At 28.1% G+C, this 19,663-nt stretch overlaps 1 protein-coding gene across 1 annotated transcript in view; it reads right to left on the bottom strand.

Annotated features, from left to right (window-relative positions):
* Positions 1-16,856, bottom strand: part of LOC129906152 (uncharacterized) — a 174,548-nt gene extending 157,692 nt beyond the window's left edge. Inside the window, exon 1 of the mRNA XM_055981804.1 lies at positions 16,676-16,856. The gene's annotated coding sequence lies outside the window, so the exon portion shown is untranslated. The remainder of the gene's footprint in view (positions 1-16,675) is intronic.
* Between the last annotated feature and the right edge of the window lie 2,807 nt (positions 16,857-19,663).

The raw sequence follows: 19,663 nt of genomic DNA, 5'->3' as shown, positions 1-19,663 counted from the left end.
ACAATTTTTTTTTTTATTTGGTTGAAGAAGTCAAATGTTAACCACGAGTAACACCAACGGAGCACGAGCGCAATAAAACGTGGGTGCATATTGTAGGTGTAGGACGTCATTTGTCTTCTTCTTTATGTTTTCATTAATTACATTTTTCAGCAGACAACAAAAAATTGGAGATTTGAATGTCTGGCGGGAAGAAAACTTTCTAAAAACTTTACAATGAAAGGAAATTGTAAAATCTTAATCACTTTGAAAACAAAAAATAATAATGAAAAATCCAAAAAGGGAATTTCAACTGCATAAGCGATCTATTGATGGTGCTAACTTTTGGTATGAATGTTTTTCAGAAATTAATTGAATTTTCAGATTTTCTTCGAAAAATTTAACCTTTTGCCACTTTGTTGGGTTAACTCTTATTTATGTGTTATTTTCCTACATAATTATGACTTATATTCTTAAATTTATTGAGATTTTGAAGGTTTCAAAGACTACATTTTGACTCAATTCTATTCCATACTTTTCGCAATATCAAACACCTTCTGTCTTGGTTATATAATTTATGCATTGCATAGGACAATGTTTATTCTATTTGAAAGCATCAGCTGAGAAAGAGAAGATGGCAAAACTTTGCCTCATGCATTTTAAGTTTAATTACTGAAACATATTGTTATTGGACTCACTTTTATACAAATTTGTATTACAAAAAAATATTGGTCTTTAAGTGAATCTATATTATTTTTTGGTACACATTCATTTAGAATCATAAATGCACACATTTAAATCAAGAAAAAATTAAATCAAAAGAGTTGATGTACGAACTTTTTTTTTTTGAAAGTCAATTTCTTTACAGAAAATAATGTCTAAAGAACTAAAAACTTATAAATTAAAGACCCTTCTTCAAATTCTCATTGGTTGTTGTAACCAAAATGTATTTTGGTTCCTTTAAATTAAATGGAATCGTTTTGAAAATTAATATTATATTGATGAGTTTTTAACCTGGGGCTATAGGTACAATACTTTCATTGTGAGGGCGTATACAAAAAAAGATTTAGGTTTTGTGCCCTAAAGCGGTTACAAAAATCAATCAAATGTAACTAAACTACTATTCTTATGATCTATGAGAAAAATGTTCAAAAATATAACTCATTCCTTTTTTTTTTTTAATTTAAGGGTAACTGACCAAAAATTAATTGAACATTTCCCTTTAATAATAAATGATTTCATTTATTTTAAGAAGGCGTATTTTCAAAGTTTTTGTGGTTAAAGAGAAACATATAATTTAACTACAATTACAAAATCATTTAAATGATTTTAATTAAAATAAGAAAATTAAGAAAAAGATCTATGGATTTTGTATTTAAGGTTGAATGCCTAAGGGATCTTTAAAATTCATTAAAAATTTGCAATTTCATTCGCTTTCTTACCCAGCTTACATTGATACATTTTTTAATTAAAATCAACCATTTGTAACCAAAAGCTTATCGACCTCACGCAATAATTTCTATCCATTTACACGCACATTAAATTGTAAGCATGAATCAAAATTCCAATGTTTAATCTTGATTTTGAAAAAAAAAAAATTAAAAAATTCATCACAAACACGCAAAAAGTTGATCTATTGCATTATAAATATTTTTTTTTCTTTCTATATTGATTGATTGCTATTTTAAACGCATTGAATCTTAATTAAAATTATTTAAAACATAAAAAAAAACACAAACAAAAGGTTACGAATCATTTAAGCAATTCTATGATGTTTTTCTATGTGAATACAAAAGAACTGACATGCGAACTTTTTTTTTGCACATACATTAATTTTCCATTTAGATGCTCAAATATGCCACTTTTGTTTTAATAGCAAAAAACTCTATTTTTTGTTTTTTTTTTTTATCGAAAAAAATTTTTAAAAAAATAAAAACACCTCAAACCACAAAAAAACGTTGAAAACAAAAGATTTGACATGCAAACGTGTTTTTTTTTTTGTTTGTTTTTCTATTTATCGATATTTTTTTGCCAAATCTCATAACCTTATTATTGAATGATATTTTTCAATGACATATATTCAATGAAATCATCAAAATCAAGATTAAAAAAGAAAAAACAAAAGAGTTGACATGCAAAGTTTTTTTTTTCAATTTTTATTTTAAAAAGCATCAGATTGGATTACAAATAGCATTTTAAATGCAAAATAAGCATCACAAACAAACTAAATATATCATTCCACTTCGATTAGCAGGAAAATTGTTTTGTTTGCAAAAAGAGCAAAAGAAAAACCAAACAAATCAAATAAAAAATTCCCATCACGTTGTCCTACTTACTTAACAATTTTTTTTATATATTTATCATCAGCAAACTCGAACATTTGCACTTTCTATTAAAACTTTTGAAAACCAGCATGTGTGTATTTTTTAATATGGCTTTACGATTAGCACACTCTAATACACCCGATTACAATTGGATCAAAAAATAAAACACACAACAAAAAAAAACTTAGAGCGCCACATGCAAACCAAACGCCTGATGAGCTCTAAACTACACAGCTGGTTTGCACAGCAATTCCACTTAATTACTCAACTTCAAATATTGAAAAACAAATATACAAAAATTGAGAGAGAAAAAAAAACACAAAATTACAACAGAATAGCGAACGAGAGCCGAACGATCAAGTAGCTAAAGCCAAAACAATTAAAATCAATCTGCAGCTGTTTTTTTTTTGTACTTTTTTCTAATGGCTTTTAAAAAGCTACAATCGATTTAAGCGTGCACCGTAGCAGCACACAATAAACGACCGACGACGACAACTCGAAACGACACAACTGAACGAACTAACGACGAACGATTTTGAATCAACTGATCGACTTGAAGTTCATCCAACGAAATCAGCTGAAAAAAAGTGATTTCTTACAAAAAACAGGTATAACTCTTTTTTTCTGTCTGAAAGTGTTATACCTGTGCTAAAGTATCTAAGACGTTTTTATATTCACATACAGATACAATAAGTTTGTATTAGATGGGCGAATACACAATGCCTACGCATGCCGATTGTTATAAGACAGTCGACTTTGAGCCGCCGTGGTTTTTTTTTTCGTTTTGTCTTGTTTTGTGAAATAATTCCACCGACTTGACGCGACGATGTTGGTTGGTGGTATTGGTGCTGGTGGCGCTCACCGATTTTCGTATCTTCAACATCTATTATAGCCGCCTTCAAGTTTTTTTTTTTTTATTGTTTATTTCCTTTAAAACTGCAAATCACAGATAGATACCGACGAACGTGGTGTGTGCAGCAAAACGTCAGTTGAAATCTAATTGAAGTGAACCCCCTTTCGCCCCCTGCAAGCTATCATCACTGATCTATCTCGATCAATACAAACAAAAAAGATACATAGATAGAAAGAGCAAAACACTTATATTATGGCAAAATTTTACTGCTAATCCAAATGCACACAACGTTCACCGAAAATATCTATGACATCACTTTGTTTTTTTCGTTTATAACTGGACCCACAACTACAATATACTGGCTGATGAATTGTTTAGGAGAGTAAAGTGTAAATGTATTTGAGAAAAAAGAGATATACTTCACTTTGAATGCAAATGAACAGTGGAATTTTGAAGAAATCTGTAATAAGTTAAGTTGACAGTTTGGCGGTTTTTCTTAGTTTTTTTTTCGTTTGTGTTTTATTTTTTCTTGTTTTTGTTTCGATCTTATATTCAATCGATGTGTCTACGTGTCTATGTATCTTTTTGTATCGATGATGATAGATTATGATGTCAGTTGTCAATTTGTTTTTATTTTTTTTTTTTTTTTGTTTTGTACTTTTTTTTATGAAGACTATAAAGGATGGATTTATTGTTAGATCTATGAATGAGCAATTGTTGACCTACAAAACAAAAAATTATAATGAGAGACTTTTTGGATAAGGAAATGTAGAGATTTGTATTCTGAAGACGTGTCTTTTCTTAAAATGTAGAGAAAGACAACATTTTTTTGCTGAGGTCATGTTTTTTTTGAGTTGTAAATTTTTATATTTTATGTGTTTCACACAAATAAAAGTCCAATAATTTATGTGAAAATCTTGGGTAAATTATTTGTGTGCAATTTACAAAGTGAAACATTGTTTTTTTTTTGTTTTATTTATCGGATGAGTGAGTGGTTCGTGGTTGTGCATGATGTGCCTTGAATTTTATATATTATTTCATTCTTCTTCAGTTTAAATGATCTATAGAGGATTTTTTGTACTTTTTCAATTTGAAATATTGTTAAAATGCAAGGTCTTGGTCATAAAAACAAAAATAAATACTTAAATTTTGGTTTAAAAGTGATGTTAAGTTTTCGCAATGAGGTAAAGTGTTTTGTTTAACAAAAGCTCAAGGATGTAAATATGGTGTTCATTGCATTTAAACAACATTCAATCAAGATTGAAGACATTGTGCTAAAAATTAGAGGTCATTTATAAAAATGACTAAATAAATCTATTGAACCTCTTAATTGTAAATTATTGTTGCAAAAGCTGTGGGGTCCTAATGGGAACTTTTCACCTCGCAATACGAAGAAAAATCCGTTTGGATTAGTTGGACCTCACAAGGATAGCCTTTAACCAAAGAGATTCTTGAAGATGAATCATAAGAATTATTTGTAGGGTCCTAATGGAAACCAATATGTCATCACTATGCAATATAGAGAGAAATGTGGTTGGAACTCACCAAGAGAACCTAAGAGCTTCTTAAAGATTAAATCCAAGAATGGTCTTTGGGGTCCTAATGGAAACCTTTATGTCACCACTACAAATCGTAGAGAGAAATGAACTTACAACTCACGAGGAGAACTTATGACTAAATAGCTTCTTGAAAATGAATTTAAAAATGGTATGTGGGGTCCTAAAGGAAGCTCGTGTGTCCACAGCAAGCATGTTTGAAAGACCTCCGGTCGGAAACGCATAAGTTGAACCTATGTCCAAAGAGCTACTCAAAGGATAACTCTATCCAATATTATGTGGGGTCATAATGAGAAAATTTTTGTTTTTTAATATGGAGAGAAATCCAGTTGGCTCGGAAGTCACAAATAGAAACTATGACCAGAGAGTTTTTTTTTTAAATCGAAGAATGTTCTGTGGGGTCCTAATGTCCCAAATTTGTAATCTGTAGGTAAATTTTTTTGTAACTCAGAAGAACAAAGAACTTCTTAAAAATGAATTCTTTGGAGTAATCTATGGGTCTTAACATACACCCTCATGCCCACAAAACCTATATTCTTATATTCAATCTACTTCTTAAAGAAGAGCTTTTCTAAAAATATAGTAGATCTTTTTTCAAATTCTGAACCATAAATCTTTATATTTAAAATAAACGAAGTCTTACCTTTTTTCATAGTTAATATTTATTTCATTAAAACATTTTTGTGCGAACACCGAAACTTGTTTAGCTGATTTGTTTACATATACAACAAAATTTTATCAAATTTTTAACTTCTTAATTTACAAACATATAAATATTTCTGCTGATTAAAACATTTTGCAGCGAGGCTCACCTTGAACAAAGATGTTTGAATTATTTTGAAGGTCATTACTTATTTGATTTTTTGGCATTTGATGACTTCTTATTGACTTCAAACACACATAAACAAAATCAATGAAACTTGAAATACCCCTTTGGTAAAGGTTGATTGCTTCTATTAATTTATATTTATTTATATAATTTAACTTGAAAATGATATCATCATTTTTGTTTTTTATTTTAAATCATCAATTGAGTCATCGAATGTATAAAAAAAAAAAAATTAAGTAGGTCTTTAGGTTAGTTACAGACTAAAACATTTTATTTATAATATTTTTTTTTAAATTATTATTTTTTGTTTGTTTTTATTTGTTTTGTATCTAACATTAATTTCAACTGGCATTTATCCAAGTCTATAATGAAAATAGAGAATAATGACTCGTTAAGAAGTATGATCTCATCTACACGTAGAATGACCTAAATCTTTTTCTTGTGAACAGACATTGATGGATATATGCAAATAAATAACCAAACAGAACAGTTAACCATTGATAGAAATATATTTATATATATAAGGTTATTTTTAAAAGAGATACAAACATCTTTCTACTCGTGGGACAAAAGAAATAAATTAATCAATTCAACTTGACAATTTTTTTTTTCTTTTAAGAATAAATTATTTTGTATTTAAGAATTGGTCCAAGTTCGGTAGACTTTATGACTAAGAGAGATACAAAATTGAATACATTCGATGAAAAAAATAAAATTTTGAAAAGAAAAAAGCAAAAATAATGAATGAAAAGATTAATTTTGTTCATAAACAAAAGAGCTGAGATACGAACTTGATTTTAGTATTTGATTTCATTTGAAGTAACTGCACTCAATGTTTAATAATTTTTAATCTTGCATATTAAATAAGAACTAGTGGTACACATTAGGGTGGTTCAGAAAATATAAAGTGAATTTGGTAGAAATCATTCCGGACAAAATTATTCCAAACTTCTTTAAAATTTTGTTAAAATTATATTTTTAATTAAAATAATGTGCTTATCTGCTTAAGTGTTTAAAGAACTTCATAGAATTTTTGAAAGACTAGATCTTATCTGTAGGAACTTTCATTTTATAGCCTAAAAAAAAACACTGGTTAAATGTGCAATTCCCATAAATCCTTTCTGTCATGTTATTCGACTAATTGAATAATTACCATAATCAATCAATACATCCTCTCACTTTAAACCATCGAAAAGTGTCAGACAAGAGCTACTGCATAAATTCAACATTAATTTAAATCACAAAAAAGAAAAAAGGAACAAATTAAAAGAACTAAAAGAAGGTCGTTAACATTTTAATCGTCTGGCACTTTAGATAAATTAGCTGTTAAGGATATAAATGCAATCAACGAATCAGACAAATGAAAAAAGGGTTTAGTTTAATTGGGAGTAATAAATAAAAACCAAATTGAAACTTAATAAAATTTCAGTCTAAAGCAGAAAACTTAAAAAAGATGAAATTAAAAAGACTCAACTTCATCTCTTAAATCTTTTTTATTAAAATCTACACACTTTATTAAAAAGATATAAGAGACAAAAACTTTAAATCTGACAAAAATTAATTGAGACAATTTATTTTGTCAGCATTTCCAATTTAATCTATTTGTAATTTAAAACCCTTTATCTTTCGATTATGATGACCTACAAAAATATTTCTAACAGAGAAGTTGCGCTCATAAAATTATGAAGATTCTAACTTATAAGAACCCATGAATAAATATATATCTTCATATTAACAAGTCATCTTTGCACAGGTTGTTATACCAGTTAACCAAAAACCTGTCTCTCGGTCTTCCATAAAAAAATAAAAAAAAAACATATACCTTCCTATGTGTGAAGAGTTAAAAGGAAAAAAAAATATTACGAGTAGGTTACTTCTTCTATTCGTTTTCACACATTATATGGTAACCTTTAATGGGTTTGTTCTTCATCATATACATTTTTTCATTCCTCTCATCACAGACAGCAACAAACACATAGAAAAGAAGAAAACCCGGAAAAGAATTTTCCTTCAAGTGGATTTTTCTTAGTTTACTAAAGCACTTAAGATATCAAAAAAGCAAAGTACACATTTTCTTCGTTCTATGTCGGCCTCTATCCACTTTTATTTGAAGGAAGAAGAAATAAAAACCCTCTTGGCAATAATAAAAAAATATAAATTCAATTTTGTGTTATTACACATTATCATTATTATTTTATTTTTATTTAACTAAGAAAAAAAAAAAAGAAGAACAAATTCATGTGCTTTTATATAAAATCAAAAGAGTTGAGCGACAAACCTCTTAATGATGGTGATTGCATTTAATGAATGGAAATTCTTTTATACAGACATTTTTTCTTGTATACTTTACTCTTCTACACTTCAGGGTACTAAAATATCTACCTGGTAGTTTTGAGTTTATTTTTTTTTTTTTATGATTCTTTGCACTGACTGGCTTTTTGATATTATGGAAATTTTGATGTAGACAGAAAATTTGCATTTTTTATTCAATTATTTAAGTGCATACCATTTTATAGTGTATATATATTTTTCTGTATAATAAAGGATCATATATGAGAGCCAAAGAAGAGAGAGAGATTAATAATGGTCATTTTTCATGATTGGATGAATTTGCATCGATAAGATTTTTTGTTATTTTTAGGCCTAAATTTTTAACCTGTTGATTATGTGCAGATGTTTAGTAAATTAGTGATTGAATATAATCTTAAGTTTAAACGAGAGATAGGAATAATGTGAGTTGGTCTATTTTTATTTTAAGATTTAACTAGAAAATTAAGTCCTTACAAAATTAGTACGGTTGGATGACTTTGAGGTTTGTATCTCAGATCTTTCATTTATTTTTTTAATTTTGAGAAACTTTATCTATCCAACAAAAATACTTGTTTGGTGTCGAAAAAAAAAATATATAATCAAATGTTATAATATTTAACTTGTTTTGCTCTGCAAAATTAAAGTACAAAATTGTAAAAAAAAAAGTTTGCACCTCAAATCTTTCGTTTGGCACAAAATCAATGAAATTTATCATCATTAAGCACACTTACTCAAATAAGAAATATAGAGTGCAAGACTTTCTATAGATTTTTTCTTATTCTAAAAGGTAATACCTCAAAAAAGTTCGTATGTCAGCTCTTTTGTTTATTTAGAAATCAATAATTTCCAACTGTTTGTTGGGTAGAAAACTAAATAATTGAAACGAAAATTAGGTAAAATCATACAGATTTAAAGCAATAATATTTGAAAACCTTGTATATATAAATTTGAATGAAATTGGGACAAGGAAGGGGTCCGAAATTACAAAAAAAAAAATTATGAACAATTAAAACAGAAAAAAAACTTCAATCTTTTCATTTACACAATTTCCTTTCACGCTCTACTAATACATCAATTAACACGTTTTATCAAAAATTAAATGATGAGGTCTTAAGACTTCCTCATGAAAACATTCTAAAATACGAAAAACAGGTCAAGATCAAATTAATTTGTCCAAATTATTGCTACTTATATTAAATAACATTTCCCCCTTCTCCTTCTCACTAAATATTAAACAATGACAATAAATCTGATCGATATTGTAATTTATCAAACTTAATAACGCATATCACAACAAAAAAACACCAACCACAAAATTTTTTCATGGGCAATTTGCCAAAGAAACATCAAGGTCATATGTTTAACACCTTCCTAAAAGCTAAAAAAAAATATATAAAAGATTACACATGAAAGCAATTAGAAATGAATTATAAATTTAATATGCGCTTTATACCTACTTTATTTTTTTTATTCATATGTGTCTTGGAGGCTTTTTTTTTGTTTTCTGACTTGATTATAGGTTTCCTAAATTTGAATATCATTATGACTACCTTCGATACACATTTTCAAGTGCAATAATTTGAATTCAACGAGCCGGATCTTAAACAGAAAAAAAACAAGAAAAAAAAATGAAAGAATAGAATTCAAATTTATACAAAACAAAAAAATGATATCCGAAGGCGTCAAAAAGACTACTAACTCATTCAAAGTGCAATGCTACTTAAACTTCTTTGCACCACCCGTCTTTTCCCACCTGAATTTCTGAATCTAAATCCGACCTCTTGCTAACCTTTTTGTGTTTTTATTTTTTTGCTCAAGACTTTGGTGTGTGGGTAAAGCAAGTTTATATCTTTTCAAACCAGTTTGTGAACAATTCGACTCGACTAGACTTGTGAATGTGAATAAAAGTTGACTATTCCTTGCGGAAAGGTCACTATCCCCTGAAGACATTAGATCATTCATTAGTCATTAAATTGGTGTCAATAAGTTTCAGGGTTCAAATTAAAGTCTTTTTTTCGTTCCTTTATCATCAGTGGTCTTCTACAAGATGAAACCCCATTAAAATAAAATCTCTTCGTCGTCGCTGATCATGGTTTCATGGGTTTTTCTGTTTTTATTTCTTCCTGTTTGTTTTAGTTTTTATATTCGTTGAACAGTTACAATTACCAAATAACCTATCCACCCATCTTATACAAAGACTTCCATCAACTTGAGTAATTAATAGACAAATATAAATTGGTGTGTTGTTATGCTTACAAAATAAAAACAATCCAACAACAACGGTTTTGGGTTTTGGGTAGGTAACATTTCCCAACTTTAATCGTTACAAAAGTTAACTCTTTGAAGCCACTCAAGTAGCACACTGGTGTATAAATTGGTGTAAATTCATTAATTTTGGTGTAAAATTGAGGAAATTGAAAAAATATGGTGTATTTCTCAAAATTAGTGGTATAAAAATTATACCACTGTCTTTTCTGTAAAAAATTTCAACATTTTTTTAAGATTCCGTGCAAAAAATACACCGATATTCAGTTGTTTTTATAATATACCATTAATGGTGTATAAAATTATTCGATTCTGAAATCAACCAAAACGGTACATTTTGTAAACTCTCTTTGGTGTAGAAAGCACACCCTGTGGACATAAAATTCACCAGAATGCATAAGTAGGAGACGACATATTTTTCAATGGCCGCCATTTAAAAAAAGTAGACAGCAATTAATTAGTTTTCTATAATAGTATATTTATCGACCTAATTATCCCGCAATTTGGTTTTTTCTATGCGGTTTATTATATTATAAAAGAACTCTTCTAAAAAAAATGTAAAAACAACAAAAAAAAATAAAATTTTTGAAAAACTGATTTTTAAAATCGAACAAAAAAATCATTAATTCACTGATATTTTTGAGGCGCTCGATTTTTAGAGGGGTTAGTATGTAAAATTAGTAGACAGAATGTGTTTCGTTTTAAAATTAGGCAAACAAATTCATATTTAACCATTAGTTTCTTATGGCAATATTATGAAAGTGAATAAAAATTCATTTACATTTATTTCATAACAAATGGTGTGAATTAGAATTCATCACACTGTTTGAGGTAAAAAATAAACTTTGGTTCAAATTTTAAATCAGAATAATTTAAATGGTGTATTTTATCCGTAGATTTATTGTGTATTCTTCAATTTCAAAGGGATAATTTTCACCAAAAACCAGATCATTTAATATACCACTAGTGCCATTTATACACCAAAATCGGTATATTTTTTTAACCACCGGAGTTTATTATATACGAGAAAATGGTGTATTTTTTATATTCAAAATGCATATCACGAAAGTGCAAAAAATACACCAAATATTTTGGTGTATTTTAGACTTTTGTGCTACTTGAGCATCTCTCTAACAATGTTGATGATGGTTTAGATTGTTCTTGATTACTTCATGCTTGGCAGAGTTTCTCAGAGAAAAGTTAAAGGTAAATAAATAAATCTTCCAAAGAAGTGTCGTTGTGTTTAGATGTTACAAAACTAAAATGTGGTTCGAAAAGAAGACACAGGTTGACTTAAAAATAGAAAGGTGAACCGGAAGATGATTTATTTTATCACGTTGTAAGACAGAAGATGTACATCTTTCTCGCAACTTACATCGAATAAATCAATTAAGAACCCGCGATGAAGGATTGTGAGAAATCTTCGGATCTTGATATCAAAGGCTAATCCACTGTCTTGATCACAAAGTTGCAAAAATACTACTTTAATCGTGTATCTTAAGATTCTCCAGTGGATTATTCATCATTGAAGGAATATAAAATCGTGTATTGGATATTCTTTTGTGATTAACCGACTTTGGCTATTATTAGCAACAAAAAAAAAAACAAAATAATAACTGTAATAATCATTATATACGCGGAGGGTATTTAAGCAGAAATATACTATACCTCCGTCGCCATCGTTGGTCTATAGATACCTCGACACCTGGGAAACGTAATACAACCTTTACTTCTTAAAGGAGCTAAAGCTGTAGCAATCTGCAACTAGCAGCTTTGGTAGTGTGCCTGGTGCAGAGCATATAGCTTGCAACTTCTTGAAAAAAAATAAAAAATAAAACAAAACCATACAAGGGGCTGTATTCATTATTGTAAGTGAACGTACACACCCTATACCCGATCGGACAGGTTTAATGGAGTGTTCAATAACTTTCAAAATAACAACTTTTTCTCTCGACTTTAAAGCCGACTTTATTTTATACCTATGTGAATTTGTTTTTGTTTTTATACTTTTTTGTTGCTTCATGACTTTGGATTTATATTTGTTCCATCTCTTGGATATCTGTGTATAATATTAATCCCATTGAGCCGGTGTTTTTTTTTTTTTTTTTTTTTGTGCAATGTTTGGGTGTTCAAGTGAACTAGCCACTGTGATCATGAGTCACAAATTATTGAGATCAGTTAATCCGGCGGTATATCATATTTTTGTGTTGAAGAAAGGAATTGGGTTTAAATTTTTCATGGAGGAGACGTATAACCGATAGTAAATTGAAACATATTATCATCTAAGAAATTATAAAGATGTAATTTGAAAGTAACAAACAAGTTTGGCTAACAAGCTTAAACGAGCTAGTTTAACGGTTTGGAAAAAATTGCTTGCATTTTATGATTCAATTTAAATTCATGTGTGAGGAATCGAGCCATTAAATAATGGTTAATTGGATTCCAATATCAAATTAGATGAAGTAGCATATGGGTACAGTAAATAAACAAAAGAGTTGAAGTAGAAACTCTAAATCATGTGTGTACAACATTCTATCAAATTAAACGAAAATTTAAAGGGTTTTCGTTTTTGTTGTAAAGCTAAAACAAATTGTACCCCTCTTTTTTTCAACTCCCTTCCAAATTCTTCACTACCAAAAAGTTTTTGGCCAGTTCAAGGGTAATAAACAGTATTTTTGTTTCGTTTTTGCAATACGTGACGTTTTTTTGAAAATACGAAAAATTTATTAAGTTACGTAACGTCACCTTAAGTTGCGTTACGTTACGTTCTGTGCATTACATTACGTTACGTTACGTTTAACGTATAACTAAGGATTCTTAAGTCTTTGTTAGAATTTTTCTTTTGCAGGAACATTCGTATTCCGTAAACTTCTGAGTTTTCTACGATTTTCACAAAATCTAATATTAGCGAACTGCTTTTTTTTTAAGCCAGTCTTTTTTGATCGTTTCTAATCTAAGGTTAAACTTTGATGTCCAAAACTCCTTAAAAACAACTTCTTTCTTAATTCACTTGTCGACAATTAAAAAAAAATGTCCTTAAAAATAAACTTAGATATCTAAACAAAAGAGTTCAGCTTAAAACTTGAAAAAAGGTTTACTTTAACGTTTAATGAAAAAGATTTACTTTTACCAAAATATTTTTTAAACATTTTATTGTTGAATTAATTGGAAAAACGGTGGATATTATGAAAATAAGTAAAAACAATTGATCTGTGATAAGAAATGATAGGCTTAAATTTTATTGTCTAATAAGTAGTGTTAATTAGTAATGTGTTTGTTATTATTTTAAAAATTCAAAAAAATAATACAAATTAACCCCTGAATAAGCTGGAAAGGACTAGCTAAACGTTGGGTAGAATATTATATAATTTTTTTTTTTAATTGATTGCATCTAAGGAATTGATCATTTAAGCCCAAATAACAATAATATAAGAGATCGTGTTTGTTGGTTAAAAAAATTTACAACAAGGCTTGCTCAAACTTTTTTTTTAATATTAAATGGATCTTAGAATTAGGCTTATCCTAGAATAATAAAACACAGAAAGAGTCGATATTTATATTTAACGTTGATTTTTTATGTAATCCAAGTTCGAAACTCAGCTCTTTTGTTTAAAAAAGTAAGGTTCATACATACATATTGCATTTAACAATTTTATTAGAGACGGTGATAAAAAACGAATGTTATTTAGTGGCTGGTGTTGTAATGGTTGACAACCTCTATTTGTTTTAGCAATACCTAGAAATTCCAATAAATTTGGGAAAGAATTTTTTTCTGGTTGCAAATCTGTCATAAAATCGTATTTTCTTTTTTTTTTATTAAAAACAAAATCTGTCTTATGAGTCGAATTTATTTCACTTTAACGCCTATATGGGCTTAAAAACAAAAATTGCTTGAATATTTAAAATTGTATAACACATTGATAACTGATTTAGTTCTAATTAAAAAAAAAAAACTGATCACCAACAATTAAGTTTAAGGCAGTATCACCTCTTAAATTAATCAATCATAAGTCTAAGACCTAATACAATAGCAAAAGAGTATTTTTTAATATTTCAATGCAGTTTCTTAAGACCATGAATTATTTCTTTATTAATTATCTTAGAAATATTAACCACAATGACTTATGATTTAAAATTCCTTGAAATCAACAACAAAAACACAAAAGTGAAGAACACACTATTAACCCGGATACAAACCTTGATGCAATTTTTTAATTGAAAAAAAAAAACTGTTTGTATTTATATGCAAATCATATATCACAGCCTTCAATAGTATTATTTTTGTTTAATACCACACAAAGCGCTTTATGTCACATCCTTCAAATTCAACAAAAAAGACATGACAAGATACAAGAAAAAAAAATTATTATGAATTATTTTGCAACACAATTCAATCATAATTCGACACAACATGTCTCAGAATAATGAATTTGTTTCACTTTACCGAAAACACCATTCCGCACCCTTAATTTCTGTTTTCTGCCACACCTTATAACAGATCACTCATATGGATGTTTTATATCTTTGGTGGATGGAAGCTTAGTCCTACATTCACTCATATAACACAGAGAATTTATGTATTTTGCTTAAACCGGAAACGGGGGTCTTAACACACAACCCACGTTGAATTCCATATAAAAAATATTAAATATGTCCGCATGACACATAACTATCAGGAAGAAAAGAAACAAAAAACACACATTTTCACAAGCATTAAATTTTTTTTCATCATCATCCAGCTTGACAAGTTTCCAAAATCACTTCATTTCGCCTACTCTAAAAAACACCAAACGTGGTCCAACAGCTTTCACTTCAAAACGGCAAAATATACTTCAACCAACCTCTGAAGTATGATAATGTGACAGAGTCACTTACTTAAGATATTGAGGGAGGTTTTGACCATATTTTGATATTCAGTTCAACGGTAATTTGAAATCATGTCATTAAAAAATTATCGAAACTGATGGAAAAATCTAGATGACCATGGAAAGTCTGCACACTCATAAAATAACAGTCAATTCACTCAAAGTGAGTCGGTAATGTTGTGCGAACAACTCACAGAGTGATGGTGATAATCTTTATAAAACCAAACCGTAAGGATGTCAAATGGAACATCCCAAATATGGTTGGACAAGGTGGTTGCATTTCAAAGTGGTGATGATGATGATGGTGATCATGATGATGTTTATGGCTTTTATTTATATATATGACTCGTATGTGTATGGTTAAGATCTGAAAGTGCTACTTTTTTTTATAGTTAAATACCACTCTTGGCTGTAAAGTGGTAACTGCTTTAAATGGTAGAACAGGGTACAAAGAGTTGTTTTGACTGTAAATGGTGCAATACTTTTGTGGAAATGATAGGACAGCAAAAAAAAAAAAAATAGATGACTTGAAGTGTTATGTCATTGAAATGGAGAAATTTTTGAATTAACTTGTTAACAGCAAACACATGCTATGGATTGAATAGAAAATATTTTTTAAAAGAAATGATGATCTTTAAAAAAAGAAATATGGCTTTTTAACGCTAAGCACAAATTTCAAAGCACCTTAAGAGAGCTATTTTATATTAAAATTCTTAATAAAAATTGTTTCTCGCAATGGGTTTGAACATAAGTTTTTAAACAAAAGAGCTGAGCTTCGAACTTTGATAATATTCAATTCAATATTGAACTCATATTATTTACTCGTTTCGTGTTTGCTTTTCCAAATAATTCTAGAAAAAACTTGGACTGTTATTTTTATATTTTTGTCAAAAGATTAAAAATCAAAGTAATTAAATATCCAATCCACAAAACCCGGATGCAAATTGTCTTTCATTGTGTTAATAGTCTAGAAAAATCATTAAAAAATACTTTGCGATAAATTTTTAAGCTTCAGAAGATATTTAATAAAAAAAAAAACGATAATCTTCCTCCCACATAAATCAAAATTAAAATCAACTCAAAAACATTTCATCAAAATCTTTATGCTAGAAATTCATCTATTCTTCTTCTTCTTTATTAGATTTTTGCTTGCAAATAAAAATTAAAACATCCCAACGTGTGCATTCGACCATAACGAATTCTCAATTAAGTAACCTCAAATTATTATTTGTTTACTTAGTAATTTTATTTTTTCGATCTTCTTCTAACTTCATGTAGTTATTTTGTTTGTTATTTGAATAAGAAAAAAACAACAAAAATACATACAACTCTAGAAGTAATTGCTGCTTTAATGAATTTTCAATATTTATCCATTTTTGCATAAATATGTATTTGATAGTTTATAAATGACCTTGAAAAAATATATACGACGTTCTTGGCAGCAAATATTATTAAGTGAATAGAAAGAAAAAAAAAACACATAATAAATATAAAAAAATCAAAGTCGGTTTTTATAATTAATCAGTGACTAAGCTTCTTTGGTTTAATATAAAAAAAATACCACTAATTTATAAATGTGTTAAAGTGCTAAATGATTTTTAATTTAATTATAAAAGACCTTAAATGAATTTTTAATTCAATTATGATTTTACTTTTTTTTTAATAATAAAGAAATAATAATTAAAAAAAAAACTTACCTATATTATTTTGAATATCATTTCTCCAAGGAAATCTTTTTAGATGATTCAGTGTGATTTTTATGGTTTTTTCTCTTTTTCTTCTCGAGAAAGATGGATTAACACATACACAATAGATCTAATTTATGTATCCGTTTCTATTTTATTTTTAATAATTTATCAATTTGGCAGTGTTGATTTTTATTTTCTGAACACTTTTTTTCACGTTAATTTTATTTTTTTCGATTATTTTTTTTTAATTATTATTTTTAATCACGAATTTTTTTTAATTTAAATAAATTAATCTCAATTGTTTGAACAAAAATTATTCATCATAATTTTTCCACAAACTGAAAATAAACAATAAAAAAAATAATAATTCACACATTATTTTATAAAATAAGATTTTCTGACTTTTTTGTTAATTTTTTGTTGTTGTTGATTATTTTTTTGTATGAAGATTAGAGGCAGTGAGAATAAAATATATGCTCGGAGAACATCTGATGATCACGTCAGCTGGATTTAGATATGTTGTGAAATAAATTAAAAAAATTCAACTGAAACAGAACAAGTTTTTTCACACATTTCATAGAAAGAGCTGATCAGCGAACTTGATTTTATGATTTTTCATTTTCAAACGAAGAATATCGTACTTTTTGATGATTTTAGCTTTAACTATGTCAATATATCATTTTGTTGGTATTTTCTTATAGATCAATTGTCCTTGGAGTACTTCTTTCTGTATGAAAAAACAGTAATTTAAGTGTGACGCCTTTTCTTAATTGCCTTTCAGACTTTTGCTCTTTTTCTTTATTGAATAAGAATATAAATAAAAAACGGAAAACAGTTTAAGAAAAAAAAAATATCTTACACAGAATAAATAACTAGATCTCATTAAGTTTTACTAAAGAGATAACTCAGTGACACCGCCCAGCATAACTGACTCGATTGGACTTTAATTACAAATCAAATTACTCCCTTTTAGTACTTCATTTTTTTTTTGTTTCTTCTTCATTTTTTATTGCCTCTAGGATATTGTTCGTACTTTTTGAAACAATTTTACACAAAAGCTTTAATCTTATTGTGTTCAAACTCGACAAGAATATAACCATCAGAATCGATTTATAAGAACAAAACAAAAGAAAAGATGATGATGGTGGTGGTCGGTGGCAACCAACCAACCGACTGACGGTGACGGTAACGGCTACAATGGATGACGATGATGGCACATTCTATATACCTTTATACCTAGCAAGCTGATACAGATTGAATGTGGTATGAAAAATTGCAATAATTGCACTGGAATTCCAATGAAATTATTTCAATTCAACGGAAAATTACGAATCCGTGGTCTGACATAAAGGCAACCTAGCTTGAATGTATGATGTTACAACGACGACTTGATGGCTCTTGAAATAGTTTTGATGTTGTGTTTTGAGTGCTCATGATGTTAAAAGTAGGGTTGTTCTAGCCAATTTAAAAAAAAAAAAAGTAGTTAAGAATTTTACTCTCATAGAGTCAGATAGACTGTCCTCTGTGCTGATAGGTAATCATTTTTGTATTTTTTTTTTTTTCTTATCTTTTTAGTTTGATGTTATTAAAGAATAAAGTAGCAAAAGAATAAAGAAAAATATTGAAAGACAAAAATAATAGTTTCAAGTCAAGAAGGGGAGCATTCTGAGGATCAATTGAAAAAGAAGGACGATGGACATTCAAGTATCACAACAAAGCAGCCCTAGAAACCTATTTTCATTTTATCACGCCCTTAGATGAGTGTGATGATTATTTTTGTGTGATAAAAGCAATTTAATGACAAAAAAAATGAGCAAAAACTATTTTAAAAATTGCTTTTAATGCAAACAAATTAAAGTTTGAATATTTTTTAAAGTTTTTCGTTTATTCAGTAACGACTTAGTTTTTTGATTTCTTTCATTTTATTGGTATACACTATTTTTTTATACTAGCAAGTATAATTTCGAGAAAAATAATAAAATTCTATGATGCTGCAAACTGAGCTATGTTTAAAAAAGCAGTTTATGGAGCGTGAAAAGCTAACTAAGTCATTTTTTTTTAACTCAAATTTAGTTCTAATTTTTAAAATAAGAAAAATATGAAAACTCAAACTAGTCGTTATGTGTTACGATTGTTTTTTCAAAATTTGAACATAATTTAGATTGGTAGATACTATTAAATAATTATTTATGAATACAATTTTAGTAAATATTTCAGGTGTGTTAAAATTAAAAAAAAAATTAAAAAATTGATCTATGGTTTTTGAAGTATTTTAAAACAATTTTTAAATATCCGAATCGAGATGCACCTGTAACACTAAATAGTGTTTTTCTTATCCTTTTCGAAACAAACACATCGCTCTTGATGCAGTATTTCTATATAAGAGCGCAACAATTTACAGTGGACTTTCGCTAACTTGAACATACCATAACTTGAACAATCCAATAACTTGAACATCCTATTTTGCTGAACTTTTTTATTGCTGACTCTATAAGTTGAATATTTTAAATATTCGAAGCTCTTTAAGTTGAACAAATAAATTGTATTTCAACAGAAGTTTGAATTTCCTCAATATAGGATACTACTTTTGTAATCGTGTTGTGTGTCATTTACATTAATTTATAAAAACAAATTGAATTCATACAAAACGAAGACTTTTTTATATGTTCCAGTAACTTGAACAATCCAATAACTTGAACAGGCCTGGTTTTGTATGTGTTCAAGTTAGCGAGATTCCACTGTAATACTTTTATTTAAATAATTCGAAATTTTTGATTAAGAATGTTAAATTATGCCTTTAATCCTGATTTCCAGTTGCGTTAAACAAACTTATTTGAGTAAGCCTTATTTTACATCAAAAACGTACCCAAAGCTTTTTAAATCCTATTGCCTTTTGAAAATTGTATGGAGATTTTATTTATTCAAAATCAAAAAGTTTCAAATTGCTCACAAATTTCTTTAAAATCTGGACAATTATTTTCCTATTTTTTTTTTAGT

Source organism: Episyrphus balteatus, chromosome 1 (genome assembly GCF_945859705.1).
Source record: "Episyrphus balteatus chromosome 1, idEpiBalt1.1, whole genome shotgun sequence".
Taxonomy (NCBI): domain Eukaryota; kingdom Metazoa; phylum Arthropoda; class Insecta; order Diptera; family Syrphidae; genus Episyrphus; species Episyrphus balteatus.
This window is presented reverse-complemented; position numbering and strand designations above follow the sequence as displayed.